Below are 18,320 nucleotides of genomic sequence, written 5' to 3'. Positions count from 1 at the left end.
GGTCGGATTAATTGGGAGCATTTATCAGTTACTAAATATTAGAGAAACCTCCTATTGAAGTTAAGAGGTAGGTGGGATTTCTCCTTGTGTACTGTGCTCCCCTTCCTGGACCTCTATGAGCAACAACAATGTTGCTGGTTGACCTGTGGTTTAAGTTAATTAATCCACAAGGCTTGGGTTTTAACAGGTTGGAGTGAAATCCCCAACTAGGCTGTACTCCAAACACAGCTGAAGGTTGCCCCAACCCTACATCAGAAGCTAATTACAAGGGCTTCCTCGTAAACTCGCGCTCACTTATCAAACATATGCTGGAGTTTGCTATTTTTATGACATCATGGGACACCTACTGGGTTTTTATAACTGAGACTTGGGTCAATGAACATCTGTACCTGACCACGTTGATGCCATCAAATGACTTAATCCTAAGAGAGGACAGGGCATATAGGGCGCGAGGGGGTTTGGCTATTATGTATCAAATTCAGTATAAATGTTTGTTGGAATCTGGGGTTAACTTTAAGGCTTGTGAAGCAACATGTTCCTTTGGTGGTCTGCTAGCATATAGAACTCCAGGACCTAGACTCCCTTTTTTAAATGAACTAAGATACCTCATTGAGCCTTTTATTGCTAATAGGTGCCTGACATCCAGGGTGATTTTTATTTTTATCTTGAAGAGAGCACCAACCAAGACTCTCCAGCGCTTATTGAAGCATTGTCCAGTGTGGAAATGACTAACCTGGTGTCAGCTCCCACCATTAGGCAGGTCACACCCTAAATGGTATATTCTCTAATGATGCTAGGGTGTCCTATCACTTAGTCACTCCTCTCAGCTGGCCCGATCATGAATCAGTTGCATTTTCTATGAATTTTCTTGCTACAGCTAGAAGCTGTCAGCACCTAAGAGGAAGACCTGGGTGAGAATTTGGAAAGGGGTTTCAGTTGAAGCCTGAGCCAACACCCTGGATGGCATATCCATTGAGATTACGAAAGATGTAGACAAGGGTGCTGATGCTTTTGCAGAGTGGCTGTAGTTGGCTGCCAACAGGCTAGCCCCCTAAGGGAAGTTAAGCAAAAGAGGCTTCCTCCTTCAGCCCCTTGGTATAACGATAGACTCAGAACACTCAAGCAGGCATGTTGCCAACAAGGGAAAATCTGGAGGAAAAACCAGGAAGAGCAAGAAAAAGTGGTCTATAGGAATCAAATTAGGGAATATAAATTAGCCCTGACTGAGGATAAATCTAAATTTTGTACCCAGAAAATTGAAAATGCTACCTCTGCCAAAGAACTCTTTAGATTGGTCCATCAGATCTCCACCCCTCCAGCTGATGGAGCGCCCGAAGGTTCCCAAAAAGTTTGCAACCATCTAGCTAATTTATTTCAATGTGAATTGTTGACATCAATGATGGTTTAGAAGTGTATAAATCCTCTAATCCCCATGTACAGCAAACCTTGGGTAGAGAACCTCAACCAGCACCATCCAAAACATCTTAGCATAAGGATTAAAAGCCTAAACTCCCATCCCTTACTCCTAAAATGGTGGAACAGTACATCCTTAATATTAAATCTGGGTCACCTCTGGAATCCTATCCTGCAGCAACCCTACACATTGCTGCCAGCAGGGCCGGACTGGCCATAGTCGGCATTGGGCATTTTCCTGGTTGACCACCAGGGTGGGGGCCGGTTTTAGACCCCTGGCCGGCCGTTTTTGTTACTGGGGGCTGGTTTTGCAGCATAGCTGCAATATTGGAGTCCCTGTAACAAAAGATGCACAAAGCTTTCCACTTGCACCTCCTCTCCCTCCCCCGGCTCTCCATGGTCTTTGTCAGGGCAGGTTTCACTCTCCAATTTGATGAATAAAGCTATACTTTCCAGGATGTATCCCCGGTGATGGAAACAGACAGTAAACAGGCCCCTTCTAAAAAAATGAATTTTGACACTAAGGTTTGTAAAAATTATCACCCTATCTCGCTGCTCCTGTGTCCTACTAAAATCCTAGAGAAACATCCAAATATCTGCCTTATGGAATTTGCAGAACAGCAGGGATGGCTGGACAACTCTCAGTTCCGTTTCAGGAAGCATTATGGAACTGAAACTGTGCTGATGTCAGCTACGGCTTGCATTTGGTGCTTAGTAGACGAGGGACAAGGTTTGGCATTGGTACTCCTGGATCTATCAGTTTTGTTTGATACCATCTCACGTTGTTGTTGATTGAGCACCCTCAAGACATGAGTATCACATATCAAGCCCTGGCCCTTCTGTCTTCTTTCCTTATAGATCGTTCATAGTGGGTGATGGTACAGCAGCACCATGTGGAGTGCTGACGGGCTCATCACTAAGCCCTACACTCTTTGACCTCTATGTGTCCCCACTTTCAGATATAATCAGGCCTATGGGATGCAGATATCATACGCCAATGACACACACATCATTGTGTCAGCTAAGAACTTGGCCACTACGGCAGAACATTTCTCTCAATGCATGTCAGTAGTTGGAGACTAGATGGGATGGAACTTTCTGAAATTAAATGGTGATAAAACCGAGGTGCTGCTCATTGCGCATTGAGCTGGAATAGTAAGTGTTGGCCAGACACCTTAGGCACAAGTCCCATCCCAGTGGAGACGGTCAAAAATCTTGGAGTGTTCTTAGATACTGAACTCACACTCAATGCCCAGGCCAATCGCACGGTGGCAACTTGCTTCTGGATCATAAGGATGCTCAGAAAAATGTTTCCTCTTATCCCTCAACCAGCACGTGAGCAAGTTGCATTAGCTCTGGTTATGTCCAGATTGGACTATTCTAACTCACTCTATTTGGACTCCAACATCAGAACTCAACACAAACTCCAAGTAGCACAGAATGCGCTTGCTAGAATTACTCTTGACATTCCCCGGTGCCAATCAGCTGCTATGGTTGTGGGGGCCCTCCATTGGCTCCCCATCAGAAAGAGCATTATGTTTAAGGTGCTCTGACTGGTGCATAAGGCTTTTTTTCTCCCAAGTGTGATGAAGGGGAATATTCAAGCATGTGAATCTCTGAACTATGTAAATACTGGTAAAATACAATGTAAAGGTAAGTAAATTGTTTTTTACAAGACATGAACTTATGAAAACATTAGAATTTCTGAAAAATCCATTACATCTCAGTGTGAAGATGACCGTGCTGAAATCTGATTGACTGCCAACACTACAACCAGGAAGTTTGGCAGGCATCATGCGACTCAGCTTTACCGAGTCCCACAGAAAACATAAAAAAAGAGAAGGGATTAGGGTACCCCTAGGCCTCTGCCATTTGAGATGTCATCAGTGATGTCACTGATCATGTCAGGAGTGATATAATATGTGAGGTCATAAGTAGTGGATTGCAGAGGCATACATTGTAGTTATCTGAGCTAACTATAACATGTCTCTGGCTTTGTAGAAGCGAAATGTGAGCCTAACTATAATGCTCTTGTAACACACACACACACACGCACACGCACACACACACACACACACCCACACACACACACACACTATTTTTGTATGTATTTTAGCATGCTTTGTTGTAATCGGATTACCAGGATAGTGTAACCTTGACAATCAGGATCTCTGAGTTTAACAAAAGAAAGCAAGGAGTTACTGTGATTTATTAGGACTGTGCCTATTGATGTACAGAGGAAAGTTAAGGAGATGCACCTCTTAGAAGTAAATGGGCACAGACTGCTTTCAAGACAGAAGTAGTCACTATTATGTGCAGAGTGGGGCCACTGCTTGGTGTGAAGCTGCACCACAGTTTGCTAAAAGCACGGTCAGAGGAGGACTTACTATAAGTCCTAGAACACCATGGGACTCTCATTAGACTTACAATGTTGTGGTCACCATGGATTAATGCAGGATAAGATTCTCATGTTTCAGGGTGTTAATTGCTAAGCAATCAAAATACTTGAGGCATATTTACTAGAAAATGTCGGAGTGCAGAGCTGCGCCAAATTTGGCAGCACCTCGCTCTCACATTTTTAAAACGTAGGGATCCACCGTACTTACTATAATATGGTGCACCCCTGTGTTTTCCCTAGCAGTGGTGCTAACATTAGATGCCTTGTGCCAACGCAGGCACCCTTGCACCTTAGTCCAAGGGTGCCTGCATTGCAGGGAATGATAGTTTATGTGCAGGAAGGGATTCCTGCACATAAAATTCCATAACGGCTATTTGTCGCTTCTATGTGTGCTGCAGTCTATAACACACACATAAAAGTAGATAATCGTCATTATTTAATGATTGTTTATGTGCAGGAGGGGACACCTTCCTGCATATAAACAGTCATTAATGGTGTTTTCCTCTTTCTATGTATGCTGCAGAATGCAGCACACATAGAAAAAACTGAAACGAGGAGAAATAAAAGCATTTCTCCTCGTGCGCCATTCTAACGCCAGCTCTTGCATGGCGTTAGTTATTGTTGCTGCCTCAGATTAACACCTCCTTTTAAATCTGGGGCACCACCAAAAACAATGGGTGTTGTTGTGAAATGCCCAATGCAACACCCACTGCATGTGCCTTTGCCGCAGAGGACTGGGGTAGAAAGGGGCATATTTACAAGGTGGCATGTAGCCACTCTAAGTGGCCTAGCACTGCCTTGTAAATATTGAAAATGGCGGTACTCCAAAGTAGCATCAAAAAGAGTGCTTGTAAATATGCCCCAACCAATTCCTGTAGCCAGAGTTGGAAGCAAGTGCTACTTTTAGAGATATTGAACATTTTCCAGTTTTCAAAGAAGTATTCTGGGATATCATTTACAATCAACGATTTGGGATTTGGATATTTTTACATTATTTACAGAGTTACCCACCAACTCTAGCTTGAACTATTTACTCAACAAAAAGAATTAGAAGAATACTTATACAGATTGTCTTCATATTTTCTTTGAGGCGCAATATTGTACTATTGAAAATGAAACGTGGACGTGAGTGCTTTTGGCTAAAAAGGAAGCTACCATACTTATGTTTCTTTCTTATATCACACCTGATGAACTTGTTATATTGAAAATCATTTAGAGCACAGACATAATTACAAATCACTGAAGGTAGTTTAAGCTTAGGTATTTACTGTTGCACAGGGTTCATTTGTATGTAAGCACTAGGAAAACCCAGAGTTTTACCCGTTCATCGACAACAATACTGAAATTTACACAAGCTATATTATATGCGATTTTAGTGACAGTGCTCTAGAGCTTGAAGGAGAAATATAAAGAGTTTCTTCTTCTTAAGATGTCAACACCTCTGCAGAGCAAGATGAGTTCAGCTCTAAGAACAGGAAAGATATCCAATGTACCGGTTCTCACTCTTGCCCTATCTTCTTGTCCTGCATCCATAGTATCCTTTGCATGGTTACTAGCTGGTTCAGGGAAGTAATGAGATGAATGTTGTTGCTGTTGTATCTGGATTGTGAAAAATATAAATAAATATAAATGAATGCTAAAATTAGAAAAAGAGTACATATTAATTCTTTAAATGTAAAATATGTAATACCCTATATTGAATTAAAAAAATAATATAACATATGTGCTGTGTTGAATCTATTTTAATCAATTTAAAATAATTTAAACCTATTTTCTATGGAGTTTAATTTTAAGTTCCTACCTCCATTATTTTCTAGATGAGAGTGTTGTAGTTGTAATGGTTAATCATATGAGTGTTGGGATTGCTATTGTTATTTGTAGCAGTAACTTACACTTGGAGTTTGTGAATAGTGAAAAGTACTAAACTTACTCAAAAGTGTAAACGTATCCAGAAGTGTAAGTTATCTTTGTGAATCAGGCCCTAAATGCTCCCATAATCTTATGCACATATTGGGCTTGATTCCCAAAGATTTTTCTGTAAGTAGTTGTGTGTTACTGCAGGTGTAGGTGTGACTAAAATGTGAATTCAGGAAGCAGATATGTTTTGTCAGAGAAACACATTTGCAATCAAAACTAATTTTTTAATGAATGATCACCAAAGATTGGACACTCACTCAATATTCTTTAAAAGGTGATGTTATGTAGAGGTGGGTTCTATCTAGAGGCAGGTATAAGTTTGAGGTGTTGAGGTGGTGATTCTCCTAGTCAGGGAGAGTGTTGCATGCACCAGAAGAACAAAAAACCAAGAGTGAAGTCTGAAAAGGAGTCTCTGCGGACAATGTCCCCACTCTTTCATTAAAAAGGTCCTTGCAATTGACCTCATAAGCAAGAATACATCATTGTTGTAATTTTTGTACGGTGTCATCCGACTTTTAGGTTTATGTGATGATTATACAGTCTGGACTGCTGCCAGTGAGCAACTCATGGATGCGGTTCCTGTTCTCAGTTAGTGGTCAGATTCACTTGAGACAACTGAAGGAGGCACAAAGCAATAATGGAGGAGGGAAGAGCTGAAGGTTAGGGAAGAAAATAAGCTTGATCCCCCGGAATTGAGAAGGAAGCTCACCGAGCTGCTATAAATTAGAGAATGGCTGAGGAAGGAGCCTGGATACTTGTTGATATCTGGATGGTATCCTCTGTGGAACCCTGGAGAGTGATGGAAAGGAGGGAGTGGTGGATGTGGAATGGTGTGCTAAGAGTAAATTGAACTAAATCAAGTGTGAACAAGAATAACTGATGTGAGAATGGGTGGGGTTGTGAATGTGGGTGAAAGAAGGATTTATGAAAGAAATGTAGTAATCCTGGAATAGACGTGTTTGCTGTGTGGGATGGGTAGAGTCTGGCAGGGCAAGAAGAGTGAAGGAAATTGGATAACTGGGGAGTTATGTGTAGAAGCCAGCAAACTGTAATTTGCATTTTCGGTTACAAGACATGGAGTGATAAGATGTTTAAGAGCTTGCCAAAAAGGTAAATATGATAGATGGAGAGTTGTAAAGGGAATGGCCAACACAAATAGAGACGGGGACATTTTTTGGGTGAAGGAGTGTTTATTGGCATGAGCATGCAAACAGACGTAGAGGATGAGTGGAGAGGAGTGTAAAAAGAGTGGAAGGGCAGATGTTTGGGATAGCATTTACATAGGCAGAAAAGAGGGTAGGACAGTTGTTTAGTACTGATGAACTATTGGTAGTTTAATGCTTCTGTACAAAGACCCTTGTATCAGTAATATATCAGTTACACGCCTGGGATACAATGCTTAGTTTTTTGTTAATCCATCAAGTTGCCCTTATTAGGCCAAAGATCCACTGATGTATAAGGTGATAAGACAGGTTGGAATTGCTTGAATGTCAGGTGATGTAGTATGTACCACCAGGAATAGGATGCCCTATTGGGCCCACACAGTGCATATAATGCTGTTGGAGTTGACAGAGGGCACTTATTTAACTAGTTTCGGAGAGCACTGTCCCTGACAAACCATATGAGATCCAATAATTTGATCTCCTCAGTAACATTTACCCCAGGGGTCAAATACCAGTTACATATCTTCACAGATGATTAGGAATGCAATGTACAGGAAAGGAGCACATGATGTACCATGAACCAAAATAGTAAAAGGCATGTTTCTGACTGTCTACACGGTGGTCCTATCATAATATGGTGGGTGGAACCGCCGATTACTTGTCGGGCAGTCCAAATCCTGCTGCGATGGCTGTCAGATGTTCATCAGACCGCCATTGTAAAAGGCATAAAGTGATGGGTGGAAGCATTTCACAATACTTTCGGAGGAAAGGAAAGTTACTGCTAAATATGTGCAGTGCAGTATTTGCGGCAAGCAGTTATCACATGGAACAACTTCTATGTGGAAGTACCTGAAAACAATTCATGAAATGGTGTACATTCAGATGATGAAAGGAGAGAGCAGGTGCAGCAGCACAGTCCACCTCTGTAGCAGTCTTGGGAGAAACATCATCAGGTGCAGTCATTACAATACCAGCTGCCTGGGAAGACTTTAGTGACATGGTTATTTACTGTGTGAAATTCCACATGCTTGTCGCTGTAAAAATGTATTCTGTGGGTGCATTCTTGAAACAGTGAAAAAGCATTGCTGTTCATTATTTTGTTTTTACTTCCAGTTACCAGGAAATGTTTTTTTAACACTGAAGCTAATTACTTCTTTGCATTTCCCTTACCTTACCCTTTAAGTACTATGTTTACCCTTTGTTGAAAAGATAAATAAAATAAACTTGTTAAAAATACCTTCTACAAAAAAGACAGTTCTTTTTAGACCCTCCATCTGCTCAAACAAAGGGCTAACTCTGAGTTTTTAATGTGTCACTGACTGTATCCGTGTGAGGCTGGGTCTGTCAGTGTCTTTAACAATGTGTGTCTGGGTGTGTTATTGTCTATATTAGTGTGTGTCTGGGTGTGTCTGTCAGGAATCACGGAAGGTTTCCTCCTCCTTCTGCTTCCGTGGCCTCTATTCTTTCATTACAATCTGAGAAAGCAGTCAATCCCTTGAGTTGGAGTGCTTGTTGGCATCGTAGAAATTCCAACATGGCTGCCAACTTGCTGCAGCAGCATATTGCTGTTTAGCAGTCTAGTCTTGTAGTGAATGACAGTTGGTGAGGTGTGTTCTAACATTCCATGGTGCACTTCACCGAAGATTCTTCAGGAGCAGCACCTGTTTCTTGCGTCGAGAAAGCTAGTCAGGGTAGTGGCGACATTCTCGGGGTTAGTTTCGTCGGTATAATAAACTAAGGTTAGTGTGAAATGTCAAAGTATAATTAAGCATTCTGTAAAAGTATTGTATTCATGACTTGGTAAAGAAAAGAGATAAATCTGAATTTAGGTAACCTTTTCATCAGCTGATATAAATATGTGTGGAGCGACTACAATTAATGTAATCCTTCAGCAGAAGTAAAAAAAAAAAACTGAATTAAAAGAAAAACTGTGGTAAAAGTCTATAGAGAAAACGCGGGCGACATCTTTCATTTCGCCGTGTTAATAATAATCCCCACTGGTGTTCAAGCAGTTAAAATTCAAGAACACGTAGGCACAGATTCTTTGTGCCATTGTTCAGAGAAAGTTAAAAGAGACGCGCGAGTGCATTTATTCATACGCACCTCACGCTGTGACAGGAATTCTTGCCGGCATAAATAGAGACGTGTGAGCACTAAATTTCATACGGGCTACGCGCACTGACAGAAATCCTAGCTGGTAACAATTTAGACACGTCTATTCTTTAAAAGAACACGTCTTGGGGCAAAAGACCAGCGAAGGCGAACACGCATTACTCGCTTCGCTTAAATTAATCAAAATACCATAAAAGATAGCGGGCACTTGCTAGTCCGTCTAAAATCTTATAGTTGCCTTCTCAATTGGGTAAAATCATAACAACGTTGGGAGATTCATCTCGCCACCAGCAAATTAAACTAAATATACAAAAGTTCCTGATTGACAGTTGAGGCAATATTCTGGAACTATTTAACCATTCAGACTCCAATTACTAAACAACTCTAGAACTGTCCAAGCAGTGAATACGTAGCGTTCCTGTGAGGATAGAACAAGAATAGAGTTAAGACTTCTCTGCAGACACTTTCAACACAATAGAGAAGTAGAAGAGGGGCAAGTCCAAAAACACTTCCTGGTAAGATAAGTCATCTTAAATACTATATTGCGCAGAACAATAACAAATGCAAGTAAGTTAATAAAGTTTAGCCATTTAACCCATGTTATGTTTGCAGCTGACACTACAAGTGAGGAAGGAAGTTTGTGCTGAACTGCTGTGTTTTGGAGCTGTCTCTTCTCTATCCCATCCCCTTTACCCCCTCGGTACTTACCTACTAAGGTGGAAAAAAAGAAACCAAGTGGGGAAGGTTCCGAGAAGGGCATTGGGAGCTTGCGTCATTCTACTCCTGTGTGGTTCGCAATTTAAGGACGCCTTTGACAGTGTCAGTAGCTGTATCAGTATGTGTGTGGGTGTTTGAGAGGCTGTATGAGTGTTTGGTTAAATGTGTAAGTGGCTGTATCGATATGCAAGTGGGTGTGGTATTGGGTGTATGAGTATGTGCCAGGGTGTGTCAGTGTGTGTATCGGAGTTTCTGTGGGTGTGTCGGCAGTTGTATCAGTGTGTGCTTGGGTGTGTCAGTGTCTAACAATGTTTACCTGAGTGTGTCAGGCACTGTGTCAGTGTGTGCATGGGTGTTTCAGTGGCTATATTGGTGTGTCTGTGGCTATATTGGTGTATGTCTGCGTATATCAGTGTCTAACAATGTGTGTCTGTGACTGTATCAGTATGTGTATGGGTGTTTAAGAAGCTGTTTCAGTATTTAAATGAATGTCTAAGTGGCTCTATTGATATGTGCCAGGGTATGTACGTTGCAGTATCAGTGTGTACATGAATGTATCAGTTAAATGTCAGTGTGTGTGTCATTAGTTGTATCAGTTTGTGCTGGATGTGTCATTGTCTAACAATGTGTAACTGGATGTCTCACACACTGCGTCAGTGTGTGGCTGGGTGTGTCAGTGGCTTTATCACAGTGTGTATGGGTGTTTGAGAGGCTGTATTGGTGTTTAGATGAGTGTGTAACTGACTGTATCAGTGTTTGGCTGGGTGTGTGAGTGACTGCATCAGTGTGTGAGTAGCTGTATTAGTGTCTGCCTGGGAATGTATCCTGAGAATGTAGTCCTATTTAACAACATTGAAATAACTAATCAGTAAAGTACATTACTCCAACAGATGGTGCCATTGGTCTGTATAAAAAGAAAAAATATATATCTATAATTATCATTACAATTTCTAGAACTGCAAAAGTAACTTAAAATCTGAACATTACATAAGAACATAATTGCAAGAAATCACTAGACAGTATGTCTAAGGTATGTTATATTATTCAGAAGCATTTCATTTTCCCTTTTTCACTGTTCTCAGTTTCTATATTCATACACAGTAAATAATGTTCTGTTCAAAGATTCCACATTGAACAGAGGGGAAAAAACAACCATAAAGATTGTAGAAAAAAAACTTCATAGTATGTCAATGCAATTAAGCAACACTATGCATTGCACTTACTACAGTTTTTTAAGCAATAATTTTACCTACACTTCTCTTCGTAATGTAAAGAAATATTTCCAGCAAATAAGAACTCTATCATTAGAACTAGTTCTAGATATGTAAGGCACACTAGTTCATGGAAAGCCTTATAGACCGGTAGGCCTGCTAGGCCACATGATGTCATAATTCCTCATCAAATGCAAGCAATTTCAAACTGACAATGATCTAACTCATCATAAAGCTACATATGACATTCCTTCCTTAAGGAATATACTCCCAACACTAACCAATGCTGAATCTACCCATAAACCTTGTGATTTATGAGGACTTCGAGCATATGCCAGAGAAACTGTTTCCGGCACATATATCAGTCTTTCACTAGCTCAAAAAATATACAATGGCCCTTTCAAGATACCTTATGTTATTAATCTGATCAAATTTAATTGCTAGGAGCTGTATCTCACTCCTGTTTTGGAAACCTACTTAAATCAATATTTTTACCTATACCACCATTAACTAATCCTCCCTTAACATTTGAATTTCGATGCAAAATTACTTTACAGTTCTTGTTAACACTTAAAAATGTCTCCAATCCTGCATTTTTTTAAATTGATTCAAAATGATCTTTCGGATGAATCCAATTTTGTTTGCAATCTTTCATTTAGCAATATAGTGACACCCTGGGCCGTCAGTTGCTATATGCCTTCCTTCTTTAACTCCAGAAATCCTTTATTGAAAGAGGCACACTCTGCTAGTGTAGGCATTAGGCACACATTTGGTTTTCCTTCTTGAATGAAAGTGCACATTATCTGTTCTGGTGTCTTGTTCATTGGAATTCGTTTTTTAAGAAGACGACTCTGTCCCTCTTTTGAAATAACACCTATTCTAATATCTTTAAGAATATTCAGCATCAGATGCTTGTTGCATATTCCTAAGCAATTCTTTGTATTAAAAGTTTAACCAAATATTAACATTTCCACTGCTTCCCAATGAATTCTGAGTTTCATCGTGGAGCGGGGTTTGAAACACATGGTGTTCTTTAACTGATGTAAGTTGTAGTAGATCACCAAAGACAATTAAGTGTTTGCCTCCAAATAGCTCATCATAGTCTCATTAGAATCTGTTGAATTATTAAGTGTGCAAGGCAAACATTAACTTTGAGACCGCATCAATGATTAAAACTTTTAACTTCTTCAGTACTCTTTAGACTTAATAACAAATTTCCCTGGATATCTTTAGGTACCCCAGTTTGTTGTTATTTTTCACAGTCAGCATGAGAAGTCGATGTAAAGTAATTCATTTAATGTTGTGTGCAGCTATTCCACTGTGTGATGTTACTAAACATGTCAGATTACACTCTGTAGTCTTCTGTAAGACAGCAATAGAATAGAATAGAATAGAAGGGATTTTTATAAAGCGCATGGCTACCCAGAAGCATCCCAGCACTGTAAGGACACTAGAGTAGGGCCTGCCTTTTATGGAAAGAGCCAGATTTTAAGTTGTTTCCGGAAAGCTAGGTGGTTGGATTGTCTACGCAGCTGCAACGGCAGGCTATTTCAGAGTTTAGAGGCATTATACGAGAAATGCCGGCCTACACTTCTGGCCTTCCTGACCCTTGGTACCACTGCAAGGTACATCTCATCCGAACGAAGGCTTCTGTTGGCCTTGTAAGGGCAGATCATAGATTTGATAATAGGAGGCCCATTTCCACCTAGGGACTTGTGGGCAACATACACAACCTTAAAATTAATTCTTTCCTGCACTGGTAACCAGTGGAGTATGTGAAGTGCTGGCTTTGCTGAGCATCTATTCTGGGTTCCTGTGAGCAGTCTTGCAGCTGAGTTCTGCACAATCTGCAGCTTTGAGATGACATGGTTAGGGGCGCCCAGATAAAGGGCGTTACCATAATCTATCCTGGATAGGATCAGAGCCTGGGCCAGGGTTTTTTTGGCTTGGTCAGGTAATAATGGCAGGACTTTGCGAATCAGTCTTAGCAGGCCAAAACAAAGAGTAGCGTTTTTTCTGGCTTGGACTTTAAATGAGAGGTCTTGGTTCAACCAGACACCCAGACTTTTTATCTCTGTTTTTGGGATGGGTGCCAATCCCATATAAGCTGGCCACATAGTGTTGGCTTTGAAATTTAGCTGGTTGCCAAGTAGCATAAGTTCTGTTTTGTCGCCGTTGAGTTTTAAGTGGAAAAGACTCATCCACTTAGTGACTTCCTCAAGATAGTTGTTGTTTGGCCTGGGTCAAAGCCACCACCAACTGAGTGTCATTGGTGTAAGTGACTTTATGAATCCCAAAGGGGATGACAATCTCTGCCAATGGATGCATATAGACATTAAAAAGGGTTGGGCTCAAGGATGAGCCCTGTGGGACTCCACGCTTGAGGGGAACCGGTTTAGACAGGGTGTTGGCTGCAAACACCTGGAAACACCTATCCTCCAAAAAGGATTGGAGCCACGATAGCACCTTGCCGGATACTCCTATATTCCTGAGACAGTGAGCCAAGGTATAGTGATTCACCGCGTCGAAGGCCGCGCTTAGGTCGAGGATTATTATGGCGGCTGTACCTCCTAAATCGAGAATCTTTCTTGCTTCCTCCACAACCGTCAATAAGGTGGTCTCGGTGCCTTGACGCAGGCAGAAGCCCATTTATGAGGGGTGGAGCAGGTTATTAGATTCCGGGAACGTAGAGAGTGTGTGGTTGACAATTTTCACTGCAAATTTGCCCATTGCTGGGAGGAGCGAGATAGGACGATAATTGCCCAAATCTGCCGGGTCCAGGTTAGGCTTTTTCAGCAGAGCTGATCCTCTCTTCCATTAAGGGGGAACAATCCCTGATGAGAGGGAAGAATTGATCAGGCTAGTCGTAATGAGGGCCACTGTAGATGTTGCCAGTTTTAAGATGTTAAGAGGCGCAGGGTTCAATGGTGATCCCGATTTGACCATGGTTAAGGTAGCTAAGAATGACTCCTGAGTCTGCGGTATGAAGGCCTCCAGATGGTATTTATTTCCATGTCTCTTAGTGGGAGGTGCTTAAGAATATTATGAACTTTGGTGGCAAAGAATTCTGCAAGTTCGTTACAGCTGTCACCTGAAGGGTCGGGTGCTGCTGTGGGGTCTGGGGATTTGAGAAGTTTTTTTGCAATCAAAAAGGTCTCTCTGGAGGAATTGGCTGCTCCTGAAATCTTTTACTCGTAAAAAGTGGCTTGGGCTCGTTTTATTTCAGCCTTATATTTTCCAATAGCTATCCTATATTCCTGTTTCTTAGCTACAGAGAAATCTTTCCTCCATATCCTCTCTAGACGTTTGCATTTTTGTTTTAGCGCCCGCAGCTCTGGAGAGAACCATGCAGAATTGTTGTACCCCCTTTTTGGTAAGCCCTGTGTTCAGTGATTCCTCGTTCCAGTTTGTGAACGTCTGATAGTCTGTGATAGGGTTAAGTTCCAAATTAAGTTCAGTATTTTCCATTTCCTGGATCCACTCTTCCAACAGGAGTTTAGGCCAAGGTTTGATAAGTGTTCCAGTCGACTGTGTGTGCACAGTGGGGGTCAGTGGGGCCCAAATAGTGGGCATTAGGAAATGGTCAGACCATGGAATGGGGATGGGGGCTTCTGCTTTGAGTTCCGTCAGGTTAGATAAAATAGGATCAAGAAAAGCCTTTACTCACCTGAAAAGCAGGGCGTTCAACTTGAGAGATGCGATGATTGTTCACGACTTCCCTCGAGAGCTTACAACTAGGTAGGACTGAATAATTCAACACAGTTCACCCAGGGCAAAATCTTAAGGGAAGGGGGAAATGGGACAAAATAATAAACAGAAAAGACACTCCGAATTGCTGCGTGCTTCTGCTTTTCTCATCAGCTTTTCTTGTGTCCCTAGCACATCAAATGACAAAGAACAAATTACATTTACTAGGATTGTAAAGACTTTTTAAATTCTCAATCTGAATCTAAAGCACATGACAAATTACCTTTGGCGCTTCTAATTCTTTTCTGCGCCAAAAAATGCTTCTTCAGAGTTGTAAACTCTTTTCAGTTTTTGACTATACATTCTGTAATGACATAAATAACATCAACAATATTAAATGTCTAATTATTGCTATGTGGTCCTGAATAAATGTTCCTTCTTGCTCCTGTTATAACTCACAATGAAATCGTTATTACAATCTTAATAGTCTGTTCTTCTGCACACAGGATTGTTGAAGAGGATTCTGCCTAGAAAGCGTCTTTCCAAAGATAAGTGAAGAAAAGTTTCTTTCCTTTTCTTGTTCTAATTGTCCGTTGATAAACAAATCCTGTATTTATTATTGCCAAGGTTCTTTTCACCCAAAAAACGAAAATTAAATAGAATGAACTTACTGCAGTAAATTGTATCCTCAGCTCCAGGCATTTACTCACTACTTTCTTTTTCTCGGTTTTGTTTCCTCTAGAGCGGGGGACGTCTTTTACTGCAACTCCGGTGATTCAGGAAGCGGTTTCCAGGAGGCGAGGGGAAGACTTTGTCCAGCGAGCAGGAAATGCGCATCTGCGCGGAATCGGCACCCGAATGAAGGAAGGAGGGAGCTCCGAAGACTTGTCTCAGCTTCCAGGTAAGTGAAGATCGAACGAACGCAAGCGCATGCTTACACTCACTGGGGGCTTAAATAGTATTCTGGAGGGTGGGGTTACCACACGAGGAATGGAGACTAACACGTGTAGCACCTGTCTCTTGCAGCAACGTGCCTCGGAACTGTCAATTTGAAAACGTGCAGCGTTCGTATACTGAAAGCCTTCTGATGCAAACAAAAACACGTGTGGGGAAAAACAAGTGACTCGCAGAGATGAAGCAAATGAAACGAGATAGGGAACGTGCTTATAGGAGTGAGCCAAGGCTGATCCCATTGATCAAGCAGTGGTACATACAAATAATAACAAATAAATACATAGGGTAAATAACATGAGCCAATAATTATTACCAGAATTTTACAGCATTACTTAAGAGCTTCTCAACATAAAAGTTATTCTGTTAGCCACATAAGCTCAATGTACCCAATCATTGTATTTCTAAACAGGTGTGAGCGCTGTTGCAACAACAACCTCTAACAGAAGGTGACCTTTGATATGAGTAGCTTGGGAGACCTTTTTGGTGAAGTTGACATGTCAATAGGTCTTGTGTTAGTTCAGTCGCTGATGAAGCTAGGAGAACATCAAAATGAAGATTAAGATCTCCAAGGAGAGTAAAGTTAGCCGAGGAGCTAGCCAGGGTCATAACTGTCTCCATCAGGGATTTGACAAATTTGACCATTGGCCCAGGTGGGCGGTAAATAAGTATACCTGTGAATGATAGTGAGGGTGTAAAGTCTATTGAAAAATGAATATTCTCCCTGTCTGATAGTGGACTTTCTAGTAGTCTACAGGTCAAGTGATCTTTATAAATTATGGCAATCCCACCGCCCACTCCTGACACTCTGTCTTTCCTCTGGATTAAGTATCCAGGTGGGAGTGCTTGAACAATATCCGGCTCTGAGCTCACGTTCAGCCAGGTCTCCATGAGAAACAGAACCTCCGGCCCCAGATCTTTTAGCAGCATAAAAATCTTGGTTGTGTGCTTGAGCAGGGATCTGCAATTAAGTAAGAGAAATTGATAAGTGGGCCCCATTGGGAGTGCGGGGTGGGTCACGTGGGGTGTGGGGAAGTCACAGTATGGGCACCTTTCTTGATGCTCCTCCAAAGAAATGGTATACATACACCTGGGACCTGGGGCTCTATTTAACTGCTTCAGCACAGAACTGGAGTAGAAGAGTCTTTCTGGGGGCACAGATACAGGGGTTCTGGCCCCTGGACCCAGTTGGGCACAGATGGGCGCAGACAGGCTTGCCTTTGGTGGTCGCGCCATCTGGCATATTTATGGCGTCAGCTGTGCGTCGGGTTAAGCAACTAGAACGCTGACCCGACGCCAACCCAGCGTGAGCCCTTATCAAGTGCCAATTCCCTCACTTCTTCCTCGGAGTACTGAACACAGCTCCACAAATAAGAACAAATGTGACAGCAGTAAAATCAATAAAAACAAGATACGAGTGATAGCAGCAGTTAGTGTTAGTGTTTAAAAATAAGGGAGGCGATCGTGTGCAAAGATCAGACCCCCCTAGTGAGAACTTGTATTAAAAAGCTTTATCAGGTGCCAGCTTGACCACTGACAGACAACAGTATTCGCTTCAATGATGTGCATGTACACTCTTTTTTGTCTTGGAGGAATCTATGCTGAATTTTGTCTATCACCTCCATATATATTTATTTTTGCTCATCATTTAGATGTGCAACTAACTCCTCCAAATCAATAGTTTCCTGTCTTGCTTTTTGCATTGCAGTATCCAACTCATTCATAGCAATGACAGCTTCATTTTCAATTATTGGCTGCCCAGGAGGATCTTGAACTATAGGACCTGAACTTTGGCTGCTTTGTGAACTGTCTTTAGCTATCTCAGCAGTGATTGTTTCTTCCTGTTCAATCTCATCATTTAACATTTTACATAGATAGAACATACCGAACACTTATTTGTATCCTTTACAACATTGAAACAATCTTCATAGGAGTCAAAGTCACCGAGTAATTCTGATTCTGAACACCAAGGCTTAAATAGTTGTAGAAGTGCCAAATAGAAGGTGTTTGACAGCTGAGTTTTCTATGATTAAGCTGCCTTTCGCGTGTCATACCAAATAACCAACTATTGTGAATTTACCTTCATCTACATTTTCAGGCTTCTCTATGAAAGAAAGCACAGACTCAATCAATCAATAAGCAGCTTTATTCACTCATCTTAAAAAAGAAATCATAAAAGCATACATACCAATAAGATTCATTTTACATTATCACAATACAATTAAAAACCAATTAAAATCAATGATGAACATTGTTACAAATCACTCAGGGGCAGATTTACAATAACTGGCGCATACCTGCATATCAGCAGGGATGCACCAGTTATTTTGCATCATGGCAGACACCTCTTGCGCTACCATGGATGCACCGCATTTACAATGCGGCGCACCATGGGGAAAGAATAAACAGATGCGTGACGCATCTGCTGCCTTAAAGGTGACTCATTGCTGGAGTCGCGTCGCAGCTCCAGCAAGGCTAGGGGTGACCCTAGGCCTAACATGCTGCGTCAATCCTTACACCTGCTTCAAGCAGGCACAGGGTTTTGAAGCAGCATGGCCGTAAAAGTGACTTAGTGAAATCTTGTAGATTTCGCTCAGCCACTTTTAGGAGGCGCTCCTGCGCCAGAACGCCCCCCCCTTGCGCTGGAACGCCCACATGTGACGCAGGGCTTTACAACGTGACACATCTCCCTAGATGCGTCACGTTGTAAATACCACGCAGCATGGCGCTGGCTTTGCGCCGCCGCTGCGT

The sequence above is a fragment of the Triturus cristatus genome, chromosome 6, assembly GCF_964204655.1.
Source record: "Triturus cristatus chromosome 6, aTriCri1.1, whole genome shotgun sequence".
In the NCBI taxonomy this organism is placed as follows: Eukaryota; Metazoa; Chordata; class Amphibia; order Caudata; family Salamandridae; genus Triturus; species Triturus cristatus.
The sequence above is the reverse complement of the archived record's forward strand: the minus strand, read 5'-3'. Positions refer to the sequence as shown.